The sequence below is a fragment of the Peromyscus leucopus genome, chromosome 23, assembly GCF_004664715.2.
Source record: "Peromyscus leucopus breed LL Stock chromosome 23, UCI_PerLeu_2.1, whole genome shotgun sequence".
NCBI classification, from domain to species: domain Eukaryota; kingdom Metazoa; phylum Chordata; class Mammalia; order Rodentia; family Cricetidae; genus Peromyscus; species Peromyscus leucopus.
Genome location: NC_051082.1, coordinates 13,443,605 through 13,457,050, shown reverse-complemented (window position 1 = coordinate 13,457,050; position 13,446 = coordinate 13,443,605). Strand labels below are relative to the sequence as shown.

The window sequence follows — 13,446 nt, the reverse complement described above, 5'->3', positions numbered from 1 at the left end:
ATAATTTTCCTTTAAGACTTATAAAGCGTGTGTGTGTGTGTATGTGTGTGTGTGTGTGTGTGTGTGTGTGTGTGAGGGGGTAATTGTGCATTTGAAAGCAAGTGCCCTCACAGGCCAGACAGAAGTTCCCCTCAAACTGGAGTTCCATGTGGTCATCAGCTGCTCAGCATGCTGGGAAACAAGCTCAGGTCTTCTGCAAGGGTAGCATACATTCTAGCCCTAAGCCATCTTTCCAGGTCCTGGCCCGCCTTTTAAAGGAAAACTTGGGGCATTGGTAGCTCTTTGCTTTCTCTTTGGTTCTGGAATGACTATGTGTGATTTTTCTAAAGTATTTTTAACATAGGTGACAGAGGCATTTAGTAAAACTTTAAACCCTACAGACAGCTTTCGGCTGGTGAGTCTCTCTCTACCCTGCGCCTCCTTCCCAGAAGCGCCCACTCTGACCAGCAGCTCTGTGGCCTTCTGGGAGGTGACCTTTCTTCGCACGGAAGGGGTGTGCATACCACCCCTTCACTCTCTTCTTACACACATGTGAGTGACGTGCTCCTCTCTCAGAACTGTTCTTATTTCCTTTTAGGGTGGAGTAGGTAGATGACAGAGTGTCCCCCGAGCACCCAGGTCTTTTTCCCTCAAACCCAGGAGTTGGTTACTTTGTGTGTGTGCACCGTGATTACACTCAGGAGTGTGCAACAGGAGACTGCCCAGCTGGACATGCTGTCATCAGGAGGGTCTGTCTAAGAAGCAGAGGTGTGAGCGTGACGCAGCTGCCAGCAGAGAGAAGCCTGAAGATGCTGAGTGGCTGCCACAATGGAGGCTTGTGCGTGCTGTGGGCACTCTTAAAAACTGGTGAGCCCAACCTAAGACAGAGCACCTGTATGGCCTGGGCAGGTGTCTCCATGACGGGTAAGGTGACCTGCTGACATCCCACGCAACCCAAGTCAGAAGCTCATTTTTTAATAAAAGGGGGACCTGCAGGGCCCTGGCCCCCGTTTTGGGTAACTGTTGCCTTGCTTGCTGACCTTGACCTTGATATCCTCCCAATGCTAATTCCCTGCCAGGTTCCACCCTCCTGAATGCTTAAGGGAAGTTCTTGTCTGTGTATCCTGAACAATGGGCATTAACAGCTTAGATGCAAGATTGTAAAACATCAGTAGCGAACTTCTGCCCTCCGGGGTCCTCCCATTGTGCTGTAAGCCTGTAATTAAGACCTCCTACCCCCTTCAAGAAATGACATTTGACATTTAAAATTAAATATATATATAATATATATATATAATTGAATGAATACTGCAAATGTAATCTATGAATACCACAAATGTGATTAATATCATGAATGTAATTTAAAAAAGAAAAGAAAAAACTGGTGAGTGCCTGGTGGTGGTGGTGGTGGTGGTGGCGCACGCCTTTAATCCCAGCACTCAGGAGGCAGAGCCAGGCGGATCTCTGTGAGTTCAAGGCCAGCCTGGCCTGGCCTACAAAGCGAGTTCCAGGAAAGGCACAAAGCTACACAGAGAAACCCTGTCTCGAAAAACAAAAAAACAAAAAACAAACAAACAAAAAAAAACCTGTCGAGGACCCCTAGACCCACCTGGAGCTTCTGAGGCGGGGCTTGGAGGCCTCTCCATTTGGACCATGGAAACTGCCTTTAGGCTTGTGACCCACAGAACTGTGAGATAATAGACGGGACTTTTTTGAACGACCAAATGTATAGTCCCTGCTGCAAACCGAGGCCACTCACAGTCCCGGGGGACCCCACTGTGGCAGCTCGCTCTAGACGGAGGTGCTCACTCTGATGCCCGGTACTCCACTGTGGGAATGCAGCCAGGCTGCTGGTGGCCACATTGGCTGTTTCGCATCCCCTTCCCATCCCAGAACCCGCCCGGGTAACTCTGCATTGTGTGAGATTGTACATTTTCCCGAATGTGAGCCAGGCCGGTATCGGGCGTCTTTCTCGATCTCTCTCCACGGGGTTGTTTTGTGACAAGCTCTCTCACTGAACCTGGAGCTGAGCAATTCAGCGAGCCTGGATGCTCATGAGCCCACCGGCCATCTTGTCTCTACTGCCCAGAGCTGGGATTCCAGACATGTAGCATCACCGACAGCTTTTTACATAAGAACCAGGGTCAGACGCAGGTCCTCAGCTGGCATGCCAAGCACTTTGCCAACGGAGCTCTCTCCTCACCACCCCGAGTTATTTTTTTCTAGCCACAAAAACAAAGTGTCATCAGTTTGAGAAAAATATTCGACGAGTTAACCCCTCCCAAACCTGACTCTCCCCGGGACCCCTTCTTCTCTTCTGTGCTCTGCAGTCCAAACGGCTGTCAAGGGTCCCAGCAGCTTGGGGACAGTGGGGTTCCGCTACGTGCTCCCACACAGGCAGGAGCTGGGCTCAGTCTTCACAGCCGCAGGTGAAGGGCCAGCGAGATGCGTTAGCTAGTAGAGGACCTTGCCGCCAAGCCTGACGACCTGAGGTGGGTCCCCAGGAGAAAAAGCAACTCGGGCAAGTTGTCCTCTGACCGCCACATGTACACTGTGTCAAACACGCACGCACACACACACGCACACACACACACACAAAGTGTAGTTAAACAACCAAACCTGCTGGGTGTGGTGGTGCACACCTCTAATCCCAACACTCAGGAGGCAGAGGCAGGTGGATCTCTGTGAGTTCGAGGCCAGCCTGGGCTACAGAGTGAGTTCCAGTTCAGCCAGGCAGGACTGTTACACAGAGAAACCCTGTCTCGAAGAACAAAACACGCAAACAACTTCCATGTAGGTCAAAGGGAAGCTAAAGAACCCTTGATATTTCCTTTGTTTTCGAAGAAACAAAACTAACTCACACACAGAAAAACATCGGCCTCACCAACTGAGGACAGAGGGTTTCTTTTTTTTTTTAATGTATTTATTTATATTTTATGTATGAATGTTCTGCATGTTTACCTACATGCCAGAAGAGAGCATCAGATCCTATTACAGGTGGTTGTGAGCCACCATGTGGTTGCTGGGGATTGAACTCAGGACCCCTAGAAGAGCAGCCAGGGCTCTTAACCTCCGAGCCATCTCTCCAGATCTGACAGAGGGTTTCAAACTCTCATGTCTTCCACAATAAACTAACCCGAACAAATAAAAACGGTAAAACCTAATGCCTGAGTGGCTATGGAGAAACCTCACCATGGCTGGAGAGATGTGTGACCTAGACAGACATCTAGTAACAGGGACCAGCACCTTCCAAACGGCTACATCCTAGACTTGATCACTGTGCCTGCGAACCGATCCCAAAGGACTCCCTGGCACATCCATGGGCAGCAGTGTTCTAGCGAATGGTGTGACCAACCCCCCAAAACCTGCATGGGAGAAGCTGAGAGCCACACACACGCGGGGAGGAAGGACGCACTAGGGTCGGGGCAGAGGTGGAGAAAGCAGGCCATTGAGCAACCAGAACTGATAAATGTGACCCAAGTCTGTGCTCATTGCTTGCAAAGATATGGGGCCATTTGAGCGTTTCCTCCGTGCTAGGCACTGGGGCTGGGTTCAGGGAGCACAAAAGGACGAAGCCTGGAGATGACAGGCAGCCCAAGGACAACACACAGTGCTGTGGCCACACTCCCCGGCCTCCCTGGAGGGAAAAAGTAGAGAAGAACAAGAGGGGAAGCCTGGCTCTTTCAGGTGGAGTGGCCGGGCTCCTGAGGAAGTAACACAGGGACCTCCTGAATTTCAAGAAGATTGTGGGGCCGGACAAGAGTCCCAGTTAAGAGGAAGGTCCTTTGACAGGAAGAACTTAAGAGGACAGAGTGGGGAGTGAGCAGAGCCAGAGAAGCAGGGCAAGAGATGCGAATTAAGATACATTGTGGGGCCTGGGCGGTGGCGGCGCACGCCTTCAATCCCAGCACTCGGGAGGCAGAGCCAGGCGGATCTCTGTGAGTTCGAGGCCAGCCTGGTCTACAGATCCAGGACAGGCACCAAAACGACACAGAGAAACCCCATCTCTTTGAAAAACAAAACAAAACAAACAAAAAAAGACAAATTGTGGGAAGGAGGGTGGGATAGTGGGGGGGATCTACTATGGCTCCCAGCTTGTGAGAAATGCTGAGGAGTTGGGGGGGACAAGAGTCACAGCGGGGGACATCACAGGGAGAAGCAAGGGGGGGTAGAGGTCTGGACTTGGGCGTCACAGAACTTGTGGCTGGCCTAGATGGAGTGGGAGTTAGGAAGAGATGATGGAAACCCCGGCCACGGGATGGAGAGGCTGGGAAAGGAAGTCTGGGGACTCGAACAGTCCGGGCTTCCTCCTCCTTGCTAAACCATGGCCAGGGGCGGGTTGTGGGCCAAAGGAAGCTCTGGAATTGGGTAAGTCTTAACATGGAGATGTTCAAACCCTGCCTCGACCAGCCTTTCAGCCAGGGGAGCCCTGCAGGCAGAAGTTCCTGTCCCCAGACTCTGCCTTACTCAAGAAACCTCAAGCGGCTGGTGGGCAGTGAGGAAACACTACAAAGCTTGGAGAGTCCCCCCGCCAGCCTGAAGTGAGGTGACCAGGAGCCAGAAGTGCTTTCAGAGGGGCAAGGCAAAGTGGAGAGACACAGAATAGCTCCCAAGCGACCCTTTGCTAGATGGGGTGCCCCCCCCCAATGATCTCAGCAGTCCTGGGAGGTAGGCACCACTCGGGACACCGTGGAGGCAGGAAAGGACACCAAGACACAGAGAGGCACAGTCCCACAGCTAAGGTGTAGAAAGCCCTGTACCCAGTGGGCATAGGTACTAGGTAAAGGTGGGGGCCCCTGGGTGGATGCAGGCTGCTCTCCGTCTTATAGTGTATACCCTGGCCCCAGCCCACCCACCATTCTTGTTCCTTGGCACCCCTGAACGCAACAGATGGGGATTCAAGTTGTTCCCAGCAGGCGCTGCTGAGTTGGGATTCCTCCTGCTAGGATGCCCCGGGGGGCTGGCTCACTACCCCGACCCCCTTCCCTGCTGCTGTCCCCCTGGAGTGGCTAGGGGGGGCTCTGGGACGGGGAACAGGGCACAGGGGCTTCACACCCACCTGCTGGCAGGGCTTGCTGAGTTGGGGGCGCCTCCTTGGCTGGCTCTGTCCACCTGCCGGAGCGGGAACACTGCTATCTCCTCCACCGGTGTGTGTGGGTGCGTGTCCGAGCTAGGGCGGTGGACCCTGGTAACACCCACTAGGAGAGGAAGTGCTTGTCAGTGCCCCATTCCCCAGGGAGGATCAGCGGGGTGGGCAGTCACAGTCCACAAAGCAGCACGGGACCTCAGTCACCCCCGCGGCGCCTGGTTTGCCCCCAACACCCCCAGCCAGGCCCCAGCCAGGATGGACCAAGGTCCGGCCTAGGAGCAGCCGCGAATCTCGAATCACGAGGATGGAGGGTGGCCAGGGCTTTCTTCCTCCCTGCAGGCCCCTAGGCCGGTCTGCAAAAAGCGGCAGCCGCTTTTTGCAGGGCAGGACACCCTCAGCCTGAGACGCGGCTGAGGCCGGAGGGAAGAGGGGAGCCCCGGCCGGCCCCATTACCTGCTCAGCTCTCTTCTCCTTCTAGGTCAGAGACTCACGCACACCCCTTGCTCCGCAGAGCCCAGGGGGCGGTCCCATGTCCTCGGGGGTGTGGTGTGGCGGGAGTTTCCGCAGCTGCTCTAACTTGCTGCAGACTCCGAAGGGGAGGTGGGGGGACCAGTGTCCTCCCACACAGCTGAGAGGCCCCCAACTCTGAAGCGGCTCTCCAATGACAAAGACCAGGCTATGCACAGGGCTTGGGACTCTTCTGCTGACTGTGTGCTCCCCTGACCCCCCGTGGGCCTGCCTCCCCAAGGACCACCTCCTCCCTCCCTCCTCCAAAGCCTCAGTGCGTCCTGGAGGAGATGCACTCCCTAGCTGGATTTAGGGGGGGGGGGATTGATACAAGAGCAGATTAAAGAGAAAAGTTTTGGGGCCCAGGGAGACAGTCCCAAGAAAAGTCAGGCCGGGAGAAACATATTATATAAGCTGGGGAAGGAATGACCACAGAGCACACATGCTCTCTGGGGTGGGGGCAGGGTAAACGGGGGGGGGGGAATCACTGAGAGATGTTGTATGTGAGCCTGCTTGGCGGGGAGTGGGGTGGGGGGAGGGTGGGGGGGGTGGGGGGAGGGGGGTATCACTAAGAGATGGATATGAGTCTGGGGGGTATGGGGGGGTGACACTCAGGAAGGAGTGGGTTTCCTAGCATACTTATTTCCAAAATGGAAACCATGCTCCAGGCTCTCCAGAGCTCCAGCCCTTCATGGCTCCTGGGTATGAGACCCTAAAGGCTTTTTTCCCCCCTTACAGTTCCAATGACCTCAGCTTCAAACAACCAATATGTCAATTTGGCCTAACTGAGCGGGTCATCGACAACACTTGTTTCATTGTAAGCACCTGTAGGTGGTGAGCTAGCCTTCCCCCACCTCCCCCCAGACTCTCAGACCCTCGTCTAAGGGACCACCTCAGAGCTGTGGTCTGACATCGGCCGTGGGTCCTGCTGGGAGTTACAAACAGTCCGGACAGGAGGTGGCTTCCGCTACTCATCCTCCAGCTCTGGCCTCTCTGGCGGACTCCCTTCTGTATTCCCTTTAGCTCTCAGCTTTACAGGACCTAGAATCCCCCTGGGCAGAGAGTCTCGAGGAAACTTCTAGATCAGGTTGTCTGCGACTATGTCTGGAGGGGATTCTTCTTAATTGTTAGATGGTGTGGGAAGACCCAGCCCATTGTGGGCGGCGGCGTCCCCTTGGCAGGGGTCCTGTGAGAGAGGAGAAAGGTAGCCCAGGCAAGGAAGCAAGCAGGATTCATGAGTTAGTCTCTCTCTACTCTTGAATACAGGCATGAGGCATTAAATTCCTGCCCTGAAGTTCCTACTATAATGTGACTGGAATTGTGAGTTTTTTTGTCAGTGTCTTCGTGACAGAAACAGAGATGAAACCAGAACACTGTATAAATTAGTAACTGGGTTGAACACCTGTGATCGCTGCTGCTATTCAGCACTGTAAAAGATCCAGGTCCCGCCGGGCGGTGGTGGCGCACGCCTTTAATCCCAGCACTCGGGAGGCAGAGGCAGGCGAATATCTGAGTTCAAAGCCAGCCTGGTCTACAGAGCAAGTTCCAAGACAGCCAGGACTATACAGAGAAACCCTGTCTCAAAAAATTAATAATAATAAAAATAATAATGACAGATAAATATCTTTTTAAAAAATATTTTATTTATTTAGTTATTATATATACAGTATTCTGTCCACATGCCAGAAGAGGGCACCAGATCTCACTACAGATGGTTGGGAGCCACCATGTGATTGCTGGGAATTGAACTAGGGACCTCTGGAAGAGCAGCCAGTGCTCTTAACCTCTGAGCCATCTCTCCAGCCCTGGTAAATATCTTAATACAACTTCAAAATCATGGTAGTTAAGAGTAGCTGTGGATTGGAGTTTCATCCTTTGGTTTGCTTATGACAGGGTTTCTCTATGTAGCCCTGGCTGTCTTGGAACTTATATGTAGCCCAGGCTGACTTCAAATGCACAGAGATCTGCCTGCCTCTGCCTCCCGAGTGCTAGGGCTTCTCATGCTTATTGTTTTAATATTTGCATTTCCAGGTCACTTTGTGCCTGGAGAGAAGAACATTGCTCTGAGCAGAGGCCACAGTTTGCCAAACGCTTCGGAACTGTGCGATTCGATAGCTGATCGGTTCGCTACTCAGGTCGCTGCCCCCACGCATCATTCACATGTCTTCCCCAGCCTGCCTGGGGGTCGGCCACGGTCTCAGTAGCTCTTTCTAGGGGTCCCTGCCCTCCTTCCTCCCGATGCTCGTAGGGCATGTCAAGGAAGATGTGAACTCAGTCCTTGGAGGATGTTTCTACTTCAGAGCTCTTCCTCTCCCCCAGCAGGAAGAGAAAGCTGCCTCTAAGTGTTCACATGTCTCCGGTGCTTCCATTTGAGGCAATCCACCACTTCCCTTTCCAGAGCACAAGCCAGGTCCCAGCTCTGGGAGCACACGAGAAACTGAAGAGAGAAGTGGATGAGGTTTCAGGCAGGGGTGGGTTTGGGTTTCCCAGACTTACATCTGTTGTCTGGGCCCACTCCGTGTGATTCACTACCAGCTGTGACAGCCCCATGACCATGTCTGCATGACGCTCGGGAACCTGCGTGGGATGACGCAGCATGGCTGGGCCTGGGAATGGAGCTCGGTGGGAGAGCGCTTGCCTAGCTTGTGAGGTCCCCGGGTTCGATCCCAGGCACCACCAAAGTGAGCGGGATGACCCCCATTCTCTGATGCTGACTGACTTCTGCCATGTTGTTCAGAATGCTGTGGAGGAACAGAACAGCCTCAGGAAGGCCTGGGTGGGGCTCAATCCGGCCTCCATCCTGCCCATGCTAGCTGGGCAAGCGATCTTTCAACAAATAGTCTCTGAGTGTCAAAACAGCGGAGGCCAGTGGGTACCACGTGTCTGCATCAAGCCCGCTCTGTACAGAGAGACACAGCAAAAGCCTTGTAGAAGGAAGGATGCGGGGAGCTCATGGCGGAGCGTGGCAGAGGTGGGGATGGAGGTGAGGACCGTCGAGGCACGGAGGTCAGGAGAGGGCTCTTGCTGGGCAGTGGTGGTGCACGCCTTTAATCCCAGCACTCGGGAGGCAGAGGCAGGCGGATCTCTGTGAGTTCGAGGCCAGCCTGGGCTACAGAGTGAGTTCTAGGAAAGGCACAAAGCCACACAGGGAAACCCTGTCTCGAAAAACCAAAAAAAAAAAAAAAAAAAAAAAAAAGAGAGAGAGAGAGAGATAGGGCTGTCAGGGAAGTGACATTTCAATGCTACTGGAAATGAGGCGGAACCCACCCTGAGATGAGGGAGAACCTTTGGAGCAGAGGAAGCAGCAGTCTCAAAGGGCCTGAGGTGGGTAAAGGCTGGGTTAAGACCAAAGGGGACCCAGGGTGACAGACGAACCAAGAAGCCATGGACCTTTGAAGCAGGGAGGGACACAGTTCGATTGTAATGTGTGTGGTAAGACAGACAGAACACGAGCCAGGGGTGATGGGACGTGCTTACAGCCCTAACCCTGAGAACACTGACGCAGGGGGATGGTCAGTTCATGGCTGGCCTAGAATACACAGAGATTTCCAGGTCAGAAGGACTACAATCTGAGACCCTGTCCAAAAAAAAAAAAAAGTCAAGTATGGTGGCACACCTCTTTAATCCCAGCACTCAGGAGGCAGAGGCAGGCGGATCTCTGTGAGTTTGAGGCCAGCCTGGTCTACAGAGCGAGATCCAGGAAAGGTGCAAAGCTACACAGAGAAACCATGTCTTGAAAAAACCAAAAAGAAAAAATAATAAATAAAATGTCTAGTTGGGGCAGGTGAGATGGTTCAGTGGGTAAAGGAGCTTGCTGCCAAGCCTGACGGCCTGAGTTTGAACGCTGGAACTCCTACAAGTTGTCCTCTAACTCACACACACACACACACACACACACACACACACACACACACACACACACACACACACGCTGAGGCACACCCCTATCCCTACACACTCACCACATACACAAATAAATACAAATTTTAAATTCTAAACCAAAACATCAACGCTGGCTCTGGTTGCTTGGTGGATCGGGGTTCCTGGAAGGTAAAGATCACAAGTGCAGGTCGACGATGACCTGTGGGGAGATGGGCAGGAAGAGGGGTGTGGAGAGCGCAGCTGGATGGCAGCTGGGGACTGGCTGTGGAGGGGAGACAGGGCGGTATGCTCAGCAGGGGCATGCATGACATGGGGAGCCCGGAGGGGCTGTGAGGGGCTGTGAGGGGCTGTGAGGGGCTGTGAGGGTTGGCTTACCTATGCATTCCTATGATCTGAACAGCCAGTGGGCAGGTGTCAGGCAGGCAGTAGATTTGACTCTGTGTGTGTGTGTGTGTGTGTGTGTGTGTGTGTGTGTGAAATGGAGAAGAGACTCCAACCTTGGGTATTGTTCCTCAAGAGTCATCTACACTGTTTTTTGAGGAAGAGTCTATCATGGGCCTGGAGTTCACCGATTAGGCTCAGGCTCCTACCTGTCTCTGCCTCCCCAGCGCTGAGGTCACAAACATGAACCGCCATGCCTGGATTATTTCATTCGGCTGCTGGGGATTGAACTCAGGTCCTCCTGTTTTCATGGCCAGCGTTTGCCAACTGAACTACGCTCCGCTATATCTATTGCTGTTGTGGAGACTTTTCATGTAGCCCAGCCTCAAACTTACTAAGTACCTGAGGATGTCCTTGAACTCTTGATCCTTCTGCCCTTTACCTCCCAAGTGCTGGGATTATAGGCATGTGCCACCACATCCCGCTTGGGCAGTTGGTCCAAGTCTGGGCCTCTAGAGGGAGGGGAGCCATGTGCCAGGACTGGTTGGGCCCTGAGCCTCCTTGGGGTCTTCCAGACAGGGTATCACACTGGGCAGAGTCCACACTGGCAGCCAGCAGCTCTGCCTTATTCCACCTGCTGGTCACTGGTGGAAATGACCGTCCTTGGCATGGCCTGGCCTGGCCTGGCCAGGAGGGAGAAGAAGGTTCCACCATATGTGGAGGACAGAAGATCACTTTCAGGAGATTGTTCTCTTCTTCCATGTAGGTTCCTGTGGGTCAAATTCAGGTCATCAGGCTCATCATCACTCAGGTTGGTGACAAGCCATCTCACTGGTCCATTCTTGAACTTCTAACTCTTCTCCCTCCACCTCCTGAATGCTGCTGTTACAGGGGTGAACCTAGTTTATTCAGTGGTAGGAATCGAACCCAGGGCCCCATGCATGCTAGGCAAGTACTCTCCCAGCTGAGCTACATCCCCAGCCCCTATGGACTCTGTAAGTCTTGACAGTCTTTTTATTATAGAAGCTTCACTTTCTGGAGTGAGTGGGATCCAAATGCATAAGAAACTCTCGCTGGGCAGTGGTGGCGCACGCCTTTAATCCCAGCACTCGGGAGGCAGAGGCAGGTGGATCTCTGTGAGTTCAAGGCCAGCCTGGTCTACAGAGTGAGTTCCAGGACAGGCACCAAAACTACACAGAGAAACCCTGTCTCGAAAAACCAAAAAAAAAAAAAAAAAAAAAAAGAAAGAAAAAAAGAAACTCTCAAAGGAAGAGAATCACGGAGCAGTGGGAAATAGCCAAGCCTAAGCCAAGCTTCATAGGACCTGCTGGTGATGACATCATACACATTCAGTAGAAAGTAAAGGAGAAGTCACACTTGAAGTAGGAGTATGAGGTACATCCGCAGCCACCTGGACGCCAGCATTTCAGTGCATGAAAGTCCGACTCCACACCCCACCAAATACAGAAGCTAGATGCGTGGTGGATGGCAGATACTGAGAGATGCCTCAGAGCATAGCCTAGTGTCATGGTGCACGCCTTTAATCCCAGCACTCAGGAGGCAGAGCCAGGTGGATCTCTGTGAGTTCGAGGCCAGCCTGGTCTACAGAGTGAGTTCCAGGACAGCCAGGGCTACATAGAGAAAACCTGTCTCAAAAAAGTCAAGTAAGGGCTGGAGAGATGGCTCAGAGGTTAAGAGCACTGACTGTTCTTCCAGAGGTCCTGAGTTCAATTCCCAGCAACCACATGGTGGCTCACAACCATCTGTAATGAGATCTGGTGCCCTCTTCTGGCCTGTAGTCATACATGCTGTATACATAATAAATAAATAAATCTTTTTTTAAAAAAAGTCAAGTAAATAAATAAGCAAATAAATAAATAAAACTGCAGAAATGCTGAGAGATGAAGAACCTGTTTCTAGCCAGGCCTGTCATCCAGATCATTGGGAGATAAAGACAAGGGGATCACAAGTTCAAAGCCAGCCTGGGCAACTTAGTGTGACCCTGTTGCAAAAAGCAAAAAGAAGGCTAGGCTGTCCCTTAGTGGTTCCATCTCCAGTACCAGCCCCCAAAGGCCATGTTTTTAAAGACTTGTTTTTATTTTATGTGTGTGTTCTAGATGCGTGTATGTAGTGCGCCATGTGTGTGCAGTGCCCATGGAGCCCAGAAGAGGGCAGCAGATCCCCTAGAACAGGAGTTAACAGATGGTTGTGAGCTGCCATGTGGGTGCTGGGAATCGAACCTGGGTCCTCTGGAAGAGCAGCCAGTACTCTCAGGAACTGAAGAGCCATCTCTTCAGCCACCCCAAATCCACAGGCCAGTTCCAAAACTTAGGAGGAAGAGGTAAAAGCATAAAGGCTCTGTGCTTGGCGCCTTTGGAAGCGTCCGCTTCAGATTCTACTCTGGTGTCGGGACAGGAGAGGGAGCCCAGGAGTGATCGAAGGTGGGGCATTTATGGAAGCTGCTGTGTTTGTAAGCCCCAAATCATGACAGTGCTGAATGCTGTAGGCATCTCCCTAGCCTGGTCAAATCACCGGAGTCCCGGAAAGCAGTTGAGGCTATGATGGGAAAGAGGGCTGGCGAAATGGCTCAGCAGGTAAAGGGGCCTGCAGTGAAGCCTGACAGACCTGAGTTCGATCCCCGGGACCCACCTGGTGGAAGGAGAGAACTGACTCCTGCCAAGTTGTCCTCTGACCTCTACATGTGTGTTGTGGTATGTGCGCACACAAATGAATGAACACTTTAAAAATGTCTGGGCAATGGCTAAGCGGAGTCAGAAAGAACGTCACATCAAAAAGTGGAGAGGAAGCTGGGTGGGGGTGGTTGGCATTCTGAACTGCCCCTTGGGGACCCAGCTAGCGTCCTGATGTCATCTTATGTGAAGCCCCCTTTAAGAGGAAAAAACCCTCCCCCCTCCATCCTCATCAGGTGTGCACCTTCATGCTCTCTCTCTCTCCCTCCCTCCTCGCTCCCTTCCCCTTTAATAATAAAACTTTCCATGAGGGTGCCCTGCTTCCACGGTAACTTTCTGCCATGTCCCCCTGGCCTCTCACACGCCATTTTACAACATTGGTGCCATGAAGGCGCATGTCTTTAATCCCAGCACTGGGGAGGCAGAGGCAGGTGGATCTCTGTGAGTTCGAGGCCAGCCTGGTCTACAGAGTGAGTTCCAGGACAGGCACCAAAGTTACACAGAGAAACGCTGTCTCGAAAAACAAACAAGAGTGGAGAGGAAAATGATGGAGAAGGAAAAACACATTCTCCCACTTAACAGCCACGAGAGGGGAGTCGGACTCACACCCCACAGTGCTGCAGGCTGAGGAGGAACCCCTGACCACAGTGAAGGGGGCTGGGAGCCGAGGGCCGTGGCTCACATGCTGTCCTTGGTAAACTTGTGAGAGGAGGTCAGAAGTGCCCAGAATTCTGCCATATTGGCTGTCTGTGGAGTTAGCTGGCTGTAGACCATGTCTGATAAAGAAAGGGAAAAATGGAGGATGTGCATCTGTGTTGAGGGGTTCCCAACCACCTGTAACTCCAGCTCCAGAGGACCCAACGCCTCTGGTCTCCGCGGCACCTGCATTCATGTGCCCACAACTCCACCCCATATAAA

At 52.7% G+C, this 13,446-nt stretch overlaps 1 protein-coding gene across 1 annotated transcript in view; it reads right to left on the bottom strand.

Moving 5' to 3' along the window:
- Hvcn1 (hydrogen voltage gated channel 1) overlaps positions 1-5,616 on the bottom strand; it is a 32,826-nt gene extending 27,210 nt beyond the window's left edge. Inside the window, exons 1-2 of the mRNA XM_028885764.2 lie at positions 5,522-5,616; positions 5,039-5,177 (exon numbers count right to left, since the gene is read on the bottom strand). The gene's annotated coding sequence lies outside the window, so the exon portion shown is untranslated. The remainder of the gene's footprint in view (positions 1-5,038; positions 5,178-5,521) is intronic.
- Between the last annotated feature and the right edge of the window lie 7,830 nt (positions 5,617-13,446).